Below are 9168 nucleotides of genomic sequence, written 5' to 3'. Positions count from 1 at the left end.
TCAAAAGCAGCTGTGCTGTCTGTAAATATAACAAAAGCTCTTAATAAAAAAAAGAAATGGCTCAAATGAAAAAAAAAAACTAATATTTCTTTTCACCGATTGAAAATCATGATTGCAAATCAAAGATAGTTCAGTGATGGCCACTGTAGAAGTTCTCCATCTAGCGTCTGTCATCCATTAGTACTGGATCACTTTACAAATAGTTCCTCTTGGAGCCGGTCTAGCCGGTCCTTTAACCACTTAAACACTATATCGTCTCTGTCTGGTGGAAACCTCATATGTCCAAAACTGTTACTTTTCAGGGTTCAAATTCAAAAATGGCAAAAGTAGCAGATCCGCAAGCTCGAAACGTGGCGCGAAGCGTCACGTTTCGAGCTTGTTTCAATCTGCTACTGTTGATGCTTTGGTGTGACGCTGTAGTATGATCAAGTAGGGTGTTAATTTACAAAAAAACACAAAAAGGTAAAATATGGAGATAGAAGGTTTCTGCCCGATGGCGACAATTTACTTCTTTGACCCCAGGAGTCTATACTTGGCCCCCTCCTTTTTTCCCTGTACACCAAAATAGCTGTAGATTGGCTATTCTTTGCAGAATGCTCGCCTAATATGACATGCCCAGAATAGTAATAGGGATGCTAGGGTTCATTTGGTTATGGGGAGACTTGTATGATGTGCAGCCTGCTTGTTTTCTCCACCAGTCTGTTTAGCATTTAAAAGGCTTCCTGTTCTGGAGCGAATGTGACACTGAGACGTTGTGACATTATCCTGCAGTCCTGCCTTTCAGCAACAAACACTGTGTTTTCACTGTAGTTTTACGATCTGTTTCCAACCACTTGATCACGCCACCACAAAGGGATCTCTCTCTTTCTCTCCCGTTTCTTTGTTTTCTCCAAGTCTTTGATTTGGTTTGTATGGTTGCTGCAGTGACTGGCGTGTGTTTGACTCACTGTGCATTTTGAATAGCACTGAGAGAGAGAGAGAGAGAGAGAGAGAGAGAGAGAGAGAGAGAGAGAGAGAGAGGGGGGCAGAGAGAGAGAGGGGGGCAGAGAGAGAGAGAGAGAGAGAGAGAGAGAGGGTGGCAGAGAGAGAGAGGGGGGCAGAGAGAGAGAGGGGCAGAGAGAGACGAGAAAAAGGTGTTGATGAATTGGATGGAAAATAGTAAACGACAGGAGAATGGGCTTCACTAACATCCACAAGAATGCTGTCTTCACAAAGAAAAGAAAAAGAAAAACAGTTTAAAAAGAAAGACATACTGCTATCCATCCACAAAAGTAGCAAAGTAAAGAACTATGAAATGCAGGGCTGGGGGGACAGACAGGTCATTGAAGATGGTGAATGTGACCAGAAATAAAAAGAAAGATGGAGAGAGAGAGAGAGTTGAAAAAGAGGCTGACACCATGCTGGCTGGGTGAACTGATGTCTGGTTGGCTCACAGAGCAGGTACATGCTGTTCCCTCTACGACTCCTTTCCTTCTCTCTCTCTCTCTCTCTCTCTCTCTCTCTCTCTTTCTCTGCCCTCCCGTCCTTTCTCTCGGCTTGGTGTCAGTTCAGTTCAAAGGCGTCAGTGCTGCACAGCCCGCTGAGGGGATGGGAGAGGAGAAGACGTGGGAACAGTCAACAAGTGAAGTGTTCAGCAGGAATGAGGTGTCTCCTCTCTGGTTGGTCCAGCATTGTGGCAGGACTCGGAAGGCTGGTTCTGCTGCTGCTGCTGCAATTTGGCCGTCGTCTTCGTCTGCCTCCTCCTCTTTCACAATTATTTCCACCTCTAAAAGCTGTGCCGTGTTTTTGCTGCTTCATTTAGCACTGTTGTGAAACTCACTCTGGCTTCAAGGCTTTGGGGAAACAGAAACTTCTCTTTTACTGAATGATTTGCATGTTTTATTACAGTAAGTTCATAGCATATGAAGCAGGGTTAAACCACTTTGAACCTGGCATCCCTATTTTGGACAATAAACATAACATATTTTCAAAAAATTCAAAAGATAGCAGAGCTTGTTGGTCGGCTATTTTCGGTGAAGAGATTTGTGTAGATGGCGGAAAATGTTTAAGCTGTTACAGCTGGTAAGCATACAAAGTTCATAATAGGATTCCATACATTAGGCTTCCAATGATGATGATAACCATTTCAGGACTGTGCTACATTAGCAACCTACTACAGCTTTAGAAAGTCTAATAAAACCAGAAATGATTCATAAGGAGAATGAGGCTTCAATATCAGTCATTCTATTTTCCACTGGATTCCCTTTCCTTCTCTCTTTCTCGTTCTTTCCTGGAAGAGTTCCTCTGACAGGGCTGAGGAGTACATGATTACAATTAATGCATATTGCAGTAATCCAATTACAATAAATACTGGCTATAAATTCATAACCCGTTCCTGGAACATTTAACATTTAATGACATTACAGATGTTCATTCTTTGGATTTCTCCCTGGGGGGAGAAAAGTCGCTTGCGCCAGATTAGATCGAGTGATGTTGTCAAATGCGCTGTAGATGGATGGTTTTGTGTGTGTGTGTGTGTGTTTAGGGAAGGGAAAGGGAGGGGGGGGGGGCAGAGAGAAAAAGACAGATGACAAACTTCTGTGTTTTGCATCAACCTACCCGTGAACCCACCAGTGGTGGAAGAAGTACTCACATTTTGTACTCAAGTAAAAGTACCAATACCACAATGTAGAAATACTCTGTTACAAACAAAAGTTTGGTATTCAAAATTTACTTGAGTAAAAGTACAAAGGTATTCGCATTAAAATATACTAGGTACTGAAAGTAAAAGTACTCATTTTGCAGAATGTCCCATTTCACACGTTTCCAAATGCCTACGTATGCATAGGACTGAAGTGGTTAATGCGTGTTTTGTAATAATCAAAACTGAAGTAACTAACAAAAGTTTTCAAATCATTGTAGTGGAGTAATTTCTCTGAGGTGTAGTATAGTGAGGTGTAGTTGAGTACATGTACTTAGCTACTTTCCACCACTGGAACCCACCAGACGGAAAATGAATGGGGGATGGGGGCACATCTCTCTTTCCCTCGATCCCTCTCTCTCTCATTCTCTCTCTCTAAGTCAAATACACACAGAGTACACAGTGATATATTCATACTATGTATATTGTCTCCAATATTTGCTTTTCTGATAGGCCTGTGCTTACTTGCCCATTGGAAAATTCAAAGAATGCGAACATAAATCACCTGCCACCCACACAGTGTGAGGGTGTATACAAGGGCTTGTCATCAAAAGACCAAATGACATGGGTGAAACTCAAACTCATCTTGTGTCATAATATCATCACTCATATTCTTACATTCTGTAATATCTTCACTGGCTTATGATGACTTCTTACTTATTTATTCAATTTTTTTGGCCTCACGTTACCTTAAAACGTTTGCCTGCTGTTAAAGATGCCCTCTATCACTTGAAAGCTCTATTATAAAAGCATCAGATGACTGACTGCCTCCCTGCCTGACCTCAATATACCCCTTGATGCCGCTGGCAGTGCGTTGGGAAAAACAGAGTTTTTGTCCCTGTGTAAATGCATCCTAACTGTAGTCACACAGTACTTGGGTACATGCACTTGGTTTACTTTCCACCACTGACCAGATGTAATGAAGGGCAGGGCACCCCCTTACCGTCAGGACATGATCCACCCTACGTCCGTTCCCACACACTTAGATCAGCTGACACAGGACCTCTGTCCTCCTGTCCCTATGACACCATGTCCTCCTGTCCCTATGACAGCCCGGCCAACGCTGCACACATCTCAGGCTCTCTTCGCTCCTGTTTAACCAAAAAAAGAACAACTTTTCATCAATTATAATAAAAATAAAATGTAATAATTCCAATAAATATAATAATTCCAAACTAGTGAAAATAGCAGATCTACAAGCTCACAACACGTCGCGATGTGTCCCGGGGAGACATAAAATTATTTTTTTGAGCAAAAAGGTTTGGGAACCACATTCATCAGATAAATGCCTACATTGCAAATTGTACATGTCTGCCACGCAGCACAACCTCTTTCTTAAGCTCCACTCCTCCTTGACCTTTCAGACATCTGCTCAACAGCTTCTCTGACTAATAACTGATGTGTGCGTTAGTGTGTGTGTTATGCACGTGAGACATACGTGGAATGTGTGTAAACGTTCTGCCTGGCTGCTTAAAATTCCTCCCGCATGGGTGTGTGAGTAGTTGTATCGCCCAGCTTTGACGTATAATATTTGTTCAAGTCAGGGTGTGTGAATGCATTCCTGCGTGAGTGACAACTTGATAAAGGATTTTTGCCTTGTACAGTTATGTACAAATGTACATACTATATGTCCACACATTCTGGCTTGCTTAATTGATTCTCTTAATTGATCTCTATATGTACCCTCTGTTCTCTCAGAGAGCTTTAGAGAAATACATAATTTGCAGAGAGAGAGAGAGAGAGAGAGAGAGAGTGTGTGTGTGTGTCTCTGAGCGTGCGTGTGTGTGTGTGTGTGTGTGTGTGTGTGTGTGTGTGTGTGTGTGTGTGTGTGTGCGCGTGCGCGTGTGTTACAAAGTCCTCTGAGACACATTCGTGGATGAATTCAACCAGACAGGTCAAATTGTGCTTGTAAAAATGTGACAACTGATACAGTAGGTTCTGAATACATTTGTTGTTGTCTGGGATTGAACATGGGACTTGGCCTGGCCCAGCATTACTGAAGGTCTAAAAGCACACAACATGGCTATTTTTCAACATTTCTCAACATTTTTGCCTGTAATGACATGCCCAAAATAGGGCCGCCGCCGGGTTGAACCGGTTGCTGATTGGATAGTGCAGCAACCGAAGATTGTAGAATCCATTTTACGATTCCAGCTGTAGCCCTGTGTCACATGACTGTACTCCTCTCTGTCCTTAGATTCTGATCTCCCTCTCTATACTTGTTTTCCTGCCCAGTAAAACGTTAAAACATCAACGTTTTTTCAGCCCAAGGATCCCCTAGCTGAAAGAGAGATGAAGCAGGGACCCCCCACTACATACTGTATAATATTGTATTTTCATAGATTTCATAGACCAACACCAAACCTCTTTGCCGAAAATAGCCGGACCCGCTGTTGAAGACCCCTGCCCTATGGAGGGCAGGGGTAGTTTGTCATACAGTAGCCGCCTCCTCTAAGGAAGGGCTACCTTCACTTTCAACGCAAGTCAACAAGTACCTCTGATTTCTATGACAGATTTTGTATTCACTGTTGCGTTTAGATTCGGCTGAAAATGAGAGGGCAGGGACGCTGTCGAGCACAGATGACATCTACAGATGCAGACATAGTCAATGCTTTCAGAACTGCAGTATAGTTCACTGAGGATTTGATGGTTGTAAAGGACAGGTGGTTTTTAGAGATAACGTAAGCAGTGTGTGCGCAAGGGGAATGCCCAGAAGGGAATGGCTGATTATCAATGGTGCGCTGTACATGTGTCAGATAAGGCCTGATGCTTATGTTACATTTAAAGGCACAGCGTGGTCTTTGAATGTGGGGTGTATTTGATGAAATCTCCAATGTTTCAACAGAATCCTCTTGATTTTATTAGCTATGGGTGAGTACTTCAGAGAGCAAACTAGTTTCACTTGGAAGGAGCTTAAAGTGCATGTTTCTATGCTCTGCGATTAATATACAGTACAGTATTGGTTGTAGCCAGTGTAGCCTAAAATTTATATTTTGGGTCTTGATTTAAAAAATGTCGTTACCCCTGAGCTACAGTAAACTACCACTGTCCTCGGTCCACTCCAGAGAGCCTACTGTAACTCTACCACTGTCCTCGGTCCACTCCAGAGAGCCTACTGTAACTCTACCACTGTCCTCGGTCCAGACAGCTTTATCAGGCTACTGTCTGGCTCCCAAATAATATGACACTCACACACTCGCTCGACGAAAATAGCCACTCTGCAAGTTAACAACTCAAAGTAAAATCATGCTTTATAATTTCCCCATTATCCTTCCTTCACAGGGCTGGGCGATATTACTTAAAATCAATATAATTATAATTTCAAACTTTTTCCTCGATTACAATTAATGAGTGAAAATAGCAGATCTACAAGCTCACGTGTCACGGTGCGACACGTTGTGTGCTTGCAGATCGGCTATTTTCGCTATTCTTGTACACCACCATTGTACAAGTTAAGTATAACTAGACCATACCCGGTCGACGCATCCGTGGGGGGATATGCGCACATGATCTGGCAACCCGGGAGGCAGTTCGTCCCATAGCTGGGCAGCCCCGTAACCATGGCGACAGTGTTTTACACAAAACGCTAATAAGAAGCTGAGATTTGATGAAATCGAAAAACGGGCTTCACAGTTAAGTTCAGATGGTAATGGTCAATAGCTGTGTGCAACATCAGAGCAATTGGTCCAGCCACTGAGGAGAACCGGGTAGCTTCACCTACCACTACAAACAGACAAACAGAGGTTACTAGAATTATAGTATGATACAGGATTAGGTGGCTAATCAGACCAATCAATTTAGTCGATTATTAAAAGAAATCAATTCGAATTTATTTGTGTTGATCCATTGATATATATGGACCCCCCCCCAAAAAAAAACGTCTTCTCGATTTTCTGATTAACCTACATGAGCAAGATTAAGTCGGTTATTGGTTCTAAACATCGGTTTTGATATATTTTCTGGGAATTGCCCAGCTCTAATTCTTCATATTCTTGTATCTGTGTGAGTGAATCAGGGTCTAACTCAGGCTCAGAAAAGAAAAACAACTCATTAAACAGCACCACTTTTCTTTGAACTATTTTAGTCAGTAAACTGAGTGAGGATAAATAGCACAATGACTTCCTCTTTTACTGTGAATTTTCCACTTCCTTGTCTTTGCCCTGTTGCCCCCACAACACAGAGGGAGTAAAACTGGACACACACACACGCACGTGTGCGCGCACGTGTGCGCGCACATATGCACGCGCGCGCGCACGCACGCACGCACGCACGCACGCACGCACGCACACACACACACACACACACACACACACACACACACACACACACACACACACACACACACACACACACACACACACACACACACACACACACACACACACACACACACACACACACACACACACACACACAAACCGTCACACTGTACAGAACAGAATACACTGAAAGCAAGTGCACCCATTGTGCAGAGACTGCGGACAAATTGAAATGCACATCAATGCAGTCACCTTTATCTACAGAGCTCCTATAAAGGAGCGCTAGGGTTCATGTGGTTACATGAGAACCTGTTACTTCCTGTATCGAGTACTGAAACAGAAGAATAGTGAACAGTGAAACTTCCCACAGACACACATGACCAACTGGCTCTGTACACACCATCTAAATTTAGACCATTTGGTGGTCTATTGACAGACATGAAGAGGCTTTATATAGAAAAGCAAAACCATGGACAGTTTCAGGTGTCTGAATGTGGCAAGAGAAATTATGATGTTCAGAATAGAATTGTATTTGAGGTCCTGCCTTGTGTTCTGGATAAAAAGAGGAAGTGAGGCTGAGTTTCTATTCAAAACTGCAGGTGACAGAGGAGAATAATTCACAAGGGACAGCTAGTAATAATATGATATAATAATACAATACAGGCTGTAGATATTTGACAGTTTATTTACTCATACTGTACTTCAATGGAAAATGCAGTTATAAGAACAAGTAGCTCAACGCTAAATAATATACAGCATCATGAGATCTAAACTGGAATGTGTCAACAACAAAAAAACTGTGTGAAGTAACATTGTAGTGGTATAGCTGAACTTAACAGGAAGAATGATACTTCTCTTAATGCATGACCTCAAACTCATTTTGCAAACATCAGCAACTTGCTAAGCGTTAGACACATCACATGCATCTTTTACAGTTGTGACATTTCAAATGGCGCGTGGCTTAACGGCTTTCACTCTTTCAAGGCCTAACGGAGGATCGTTAGCCCTGGATCTTTGACCTATAATAGGGACAGAGAGGCTGCTGTTATCCTATATATGCATAAATTAATGACATGCATATATCATGTCGCGTTCACTTGACTTCTCCATATTCCTAAACAACTGAAAGGGGAACTGTGAGACTTCTGAACGAGAGCGGGAGAGATGGAGGAAGGTGAAGAGAGGGAAGAGAGGGAAGAGAGGGAGAGAGTGTTAGTGTGTAAAAAGTCAGTGAGTGCTTTTGGGCTTCTGGTTGAGTTCTTGCCAGAGACAAAAGCATCATTGTTGTTATAGAAGTCCTGTGACATCACAGTGCCATGATGTCATTTGATGTCAAGAGAAACGACACGACACTGGTTAAGAATTGCATGTGTGTCTGTGTCTGTGAAGTGTATGTGTGCGTGCGTGAAAGATTACTGGACACAAAAAATAAATTAATAAGCAGTGATGTGTGTGAATGTGCGCGTGTGTGTGTATGTGAGCATGAATATGAGCATATACGTACTGTATGAGCATGAGTCAGTAACTGTGAATGTGTGTGTGAGTCAAGACCTATATTGTGCGCAATTCAACCACTGACGCCAATGTGTGAACTTACACCGACCCTGGTCCCCATCTTACACACACATGCACGCACGCACGCACACACACACACACACACACACACACACACACACACACACACACACACACACACACACACACACACACACACACACACACACACACACACACACACACACACACACACACACACACACACACACACACACACACACACACACACAGGATGTATCAACTTTCAGTTTGAACAACTAAGGAAGTAGATTTCCTTCCAAAACTAAACAAATGAATAATCTTTTGACATAAAGAGGGTGTTATTATCTAACCTACGGTACAGTATATAACATGCCAATGAATGCTAACTATGGTCCACTTACAATTCACAGAACCACACACACACACACACACACACACACACACACACACACACACACACACACACACACACACACACACACACACACACACACACACACACACACACACACACACACACACACACACACACACACACACACACACACACACACACACACACACACACAGGCACCCTCCAGCAGCAGCCAATCTCATCATGGCTCCTCTCACATGGACCCCCATTCATCCAGTGTTTCATCCCCCAGAGACGGAGCCTTGCTACGGGGGTGAGGAGGGAGAGCAGAGAGA

The sequence above is a fragment of the Gymnoscopelus microlampas genome (genome assembly GCF_963454915.1).
Source record: "Gymnoscopelus microlampas genome assembly, chromosome: 19".
In the NCBI taxonomy this organism is placed as follows: Eukaryota; Metazoa; Chordata; class Actinopteri; order Myctophiformes; family Myctophidae; genus Gymnoscopelus; species Gymnoscopelus microlampas.
The sequence above is the reverse complement of the archived record's forward strand: the minus strand, read 5'-3'. Positions refer to the sequence as shown.